The sequence below is a fragment of the Emys orbicularis genome, chromosome 15 (assembly GCF_028017835.1).
Source record: "Emys orbicularis isolate rEmyOrb1 chromosome 15, rEmyOrb1.hap1, whole genome shotgun sequence".
NCBI lineage: Eukaryota > Metazoa > Chordata > Testudines > Emydidae > Emys > Emys orbicularis.
This window is the reverse complement of record NC_088697.1, coordinates 14,496,977-14,501,516: the sequence shown is the minus strand read 5'-3', so window position 1 is coordinate 14,501,516 and position 4,540 is coordinate 14,496,977. Positions and strand designations below refer to the sequence as shown.

Sequence of the window (4,540 nt, the reverse complement as noted above, 5' to 3'; positions counted from 1 at the left end):
GGCGCTCCGGGGGGGAAAGCTTAATAGTCGTCCCCCAGACAGTGTGGGTGGGTGGGTGGGGGGGAGGCTTAACAGTCTTCCCCCAGGCTGAGCGGGAGGCTTCGCAGTCGTCCCCCGGGCAGTCCGGGGGAGGCTTAATAGTCGTCCCCCGGGCGCTCCGGGGGGGAAAGCTTAACAGTCGTCCCCCAGACAGTGTGGGTGGGTGGGTGGGGGGGGAGGCTTAACAGTCTTCCCCCAGGCAAAGCGGGAGGCTTCGCAGTCATCCCCCGGGCAGTCCGGGGGAGGCTTAATAGTCGTCCCCCGGGCGCTCCGGAGGGGAAAGCTTAATAGTCGTCCCCCAGACAGGGTGGGTGGGGGGGAGGCTTAACAGTCTTCCCCCAGGCTGAGCGGGAGGCTTCGCAGTCGTCCCCCGGGCAGTCCGGGGGAGGCTTAATAGTCGTCCCCCGGGCGCTCCGGGGGGGAAAGCTTAATAGTCGTCCCCCGGACAGTGTGGGTGGGTGGGGGGGGGGGAGGCTTAACAGTCTTCCCCCAGGCTGAGCGGGAGGCTTCGCAGTCGTCCCCCGGGCAGTCCGGGGGAGGCTTAATAGTCGTCCCCCGGGCGCTCCGGGGGGGAAAGCTTAACAGTCGTCCCCCAGACAGTGTGGGTGGGTGGGTGGGGGGGGAGGCTTAACAGTCTTCCCCCAGGCAAAGCGGGAGGCTTCGCAGTCATCCCCCGGGCAGTCCGGGGGAGGCTTAATAGTCGTCCCCCGGGCGCTCCGGAGGGGAAAGCTTAATAGTCGTCCCCCAGACAGGGTGGGTGGGGGGGAGGCTTAACAGTCTTCCCCCAGGCTGAGCGGGAGGCTTCGCAGTCGTCCGCCGGGCAGTCCGGGGGAAGGCTTAATAGTCGTCCCCCGGGCGCTCCGGCGGGGGGGAAGCTTAATAGTCGTCCCCCAGACAGGGTGGGTGGGGGGGAGGCTTAACAGTCTTCCCCCAGGCTGGGCGGGGGGGAGGCTTAATAGTCATCCCCCAGACAGTGTGGGTGGGTGGGGCAGGGGGGGGAGAGGCTTAGCAGTCTTCCCCTAGACTGGCCGGGGGTGGGGGCTTAGCAGTCGTCTCCAGGGTGGTCCGGGGGTGGGGGGAGGCCTCAGAGTCGCCCCTCGGAGAGTCGGGGCGGCGGCGGTGGTGGGTGTCAGGCTTTACAGCCAGCCTCCGGAGGGTGAGCGTCCTCGGACGCGATGCAGCCGCCGCAGAGAGGCAGCCTCCGAGGCTGGGAGCGGAGCACCGAGGCTGGGGAGAGGGGAGCAGGAGCCCGGGGGTGGGGGTGGGGGTGGGGGGCCTTCAGGACAACCGGTCAAGCCCCGGGAAGCGGCTGTAAAATTTTCAAAGTCCCCACCGGGACAACAGGTCACGCCCCGGGAAAAGGCTGGAAAATTTCCTAAGTCCCCGCTCGGCCACCAGGTCCACCCAGGTCTAGCAATGGGGTTGACCTGCCTGATGGCCGGTTAGTATCAACGTAGTCTCACACAGGAGGGCAGCTCTCAGGCCGGCCGGCTGCGGCTGACTCTGGGGCGGTGCCCGGTGCCCGGCAGCGAGGCGCGGGGGGGGTGGGGGGGTGAGGGGGGGGGGAGCGACACGGGGCTTACCGGCCCCGGGGCCGGGGGCGCCTCCTGCGGCTTTGGGGGCCGCGGGTCCTCCGTGGCATCCAGGCCAGGCCTCTCCTGCCTGGCCGCGGGGGGATTCGGGGGCGGTCCCGCGGGCCGGCGGCCGGGCGCAGGGGGGGGGCCCGAGCGAGTCCGCCCCGGGCCCGGGGTCTCCCCCTGCGGCTCAGGGGGGGCGTGGGTCCTCGGGGGAGGAAGCCCGGGGGGAGCTGCAGACCCGCCGTGGGGCCCTCCAGGCCAGGCCTCGCCTGGGTGGCCGCGGGGGGATTCGGGTCGGGCCCGCGGGCCGGCGGCCGGGCGCAGCGGGGCCGGGAGGGTCCGGGCCAGTCCGCCGCATGCCCGGGGTCTCCCCCAGCGGCTTCGGTGGCCGTGGGTCCCCGGTGGGGCAAGCGGCGGGGAGCCTGACACCCGCCGTGGGGCCCTCCAGGCCAGGCCTCGCCTGGGTGGCCGGGGGGGGATTCGGGGCGGTCCCGCGGGCCGGCGGCCGGGCGCAGGGGGGCCGGGAGGGGCCGGGCCAGTCCGCCCCATGCCCGGGGTCTCCCCCAGCGGCTTCGGTGGCCGTGGGTCCCCGGTGGGGCAAGCGGCGGGGAGCCTGACACCCGCCGTGGGGCCCTCCAGGCCAGGCCTCGCCTGGGTGGCCGCGGGGGGATTCGGGGCGGTCCCGCGGGCCGGCGGCCGGGCGCAGGGGGGCCGGGAGGGGCCGCGCCAGTCCGCCCCATGCCCGGGGTCTCCCCCCAGCGGCTTCGGTGGCCGTGGGTCCCCGGTGGGGCAAGCGGCGGGGAGCCTGACACCCGCCGTGGGGCCCTCCAGGCCAGGCCTCGCCTGGGTGGCCGCGGGGGGATTCGGGGCGGTCCCGCGGGCCGGCGGCCGGGCGCAGGGGGGCCGGGAGGGGCCGGGCCAGTCCGCCCCATGCCCGGGGTCTCCCCCAGCGGCTTCGGTGGCCGGGGGTCCTCCGCGGAGGAAGCCGGGTGGGTGTTGGGGGGAGCCGGACCCCAGGCGCCCCGACCCGTGACCTGCGGCCGCGACCTCCGACTCGGCAGGAGCGACGAGGGGCTTTCTGGCCCGCCCCCCCCCCCCCTTCTCCTTCCTCCCCAGAAAAAGGAGAGAGAGCTGGCTCGGACCGGGAAAAGCTGCCTACGGCACCTGGGATTCCCAGGCGGTCACCCATCCAAGTACTAGCCAGGCCCGGGACGGTTTACCTTCCGAGATCGGACGGGATCGGGGGCGTTCGGTCCGGTATGGCCGTAGGCACCCGGCTCCGCGCCTCCTCGCCCGCTTTCCCCTGCCGGCGCCCGGGCCTGCCGCACGGCGAGCCCCGGTCGGACTGCCCCGTGCGGCAGGGCCCCCGTCTCTCGCGGGCCCGATCCTTTTTTTTCCTTTTCAAGCTCCGGGGCCCGGGCTGGCCCGTCAGAGCCCCTTCCCCTCCCCCCCCCCCTCCCTCCGGCGTCGGGAAAAATATTTTCCCGGACTTCCAGCGGGCCCGATCCTGTCAGCCGGGGGTGGGGGGGGGGGCAGTCCCTCGCTGCGGCCAGGGAGGGTGAGCCCGGGGCGGCTTGCCTGGCGGCCGGGTCCCGGCAGGCCCGATCCATTCCCCCCCTCCCCGTCCCCCGTCCCCCAGCGGTTCCAGCGGTTCCCCGCCCCGCCCCCGCGCCTGGTTCGCACCCTGTTCCTTCGGGCCGAGGAAGGCGTACCCCGGGGGGAACCGTCCGAGTCCCCTCCCGGGCACCAGGTCAACCCGTGGAATCGAACGGGGTTCACCTGGCTGGCCGGTATGCTTTCCGGCCACCGGGTCAACCCATAGGTTTTAACTGGTATACCTGGTGGCCGCTTTGCCAGGTCAACCCGGTTCTCCCTCCTTCCCTGGGCGCCCCCTCCTCGGAGGCGTCGGGTTAAACTTTTTCCAGACTTCCAGGGGCCCGATCCAGTCAGCCGGGAGGCAGTCCCTCGCTGCGGCCGGGGACGGTGAACCCAGGTCGGCCTGCCTGGCGGCCGGGTCCCTGTCTCTCGTGGGCCCGATCCTTCTTTTCCTTTTCGAGCAGGGGGGGCCCGGCCCGCCCCGGTAGCGCTCCTCGGAGGCGTCGGGCAATTCCCCCCCCCCCCCCCGCACCCCACCCAGACTTCCAGGGGCCCGATCCTGACGGCCGGGAGGCAGTCCCTCGCTGCGTCCGGGGACGGTGAGATGCTCGGCCACCAGGTCAACCCGGAGGAAGCGGGCTGAAATTTTTTTTTCCAAGTCCGAAAGATTGTCCAAGTCCCCGCTCGGCCACCAGGTCAACCCGGAGGAAGCGGGCTGACAATTTTTTCCAAGCCCGAAAAATTTTTCCAAGTCCGAAAGATTGTCCAAGTCCCCGCTCGGCCACCAGGTCAACCCGGAGGAAGCGGGCTGACAATTTTTTCCAAGCCCGAAAAATTTTTCCAAGTCCGAAAGATTGTCCAAGTCCCCGCTCGGCCACCAGGTCAACCCGGAGGAAGCGGGCTGACAATTTTTTCCAAGCCCGAAAAATTTTTCCAAGTCCGAAAGATTGTCCAAGTCCCCGCTCGGCCACCAGGTCAACCCGGAGGAAGCGGGCTGACAATTTTTTCCAAGCCCGAAAAATTTTTCCAAGTCCGAAAGATTGTCAAAGTCCCCGCTCGGCCACCAGGTCAACCCGGAGGAAGCGGGCTGACAATTTTTTTCCAAGCCCGAAAAATTTTTCCAAGTCCGAAAGATTGTCCAAGTCCCCGCTCGGCCACCAGGTCAACCCGGAGGAAGCGGGCTGACAATTTTTTCCAAGCCCGAAAAATTTTTCCAAGTCCGAAAGATTGTCAAAGTCCCCGCTCGGCCACCAGGTCAACCCGGAGGAAGCGGGCTGACATTTTTTTTTTTTTCCAAGCCCCGAAAATTTTTTCCAAGTCCGAAAAAT

The 4,540-nt window shown here is 69.7% G+C and overlaps 1 non-coding gene across 1 annotated transcript; it reads right to left on the bottom strand.

The window, feature by feature from the left end:
* Window positions 1–2,768: 2,768 nt before the first annotated feature.
* Window positions 2,769–2,887, bottom strand: LOC135889869 (5S ribosomal RNA). Its single transcript, XR_010562185.1, has one exon. It is a non-coding gene; the product is annotated as a 5S ribosomal RNA (ribosomal RNA).
* Between the last annotated feature and the right edge of the window lie 1,653 nt (window positions 2,888–4,540).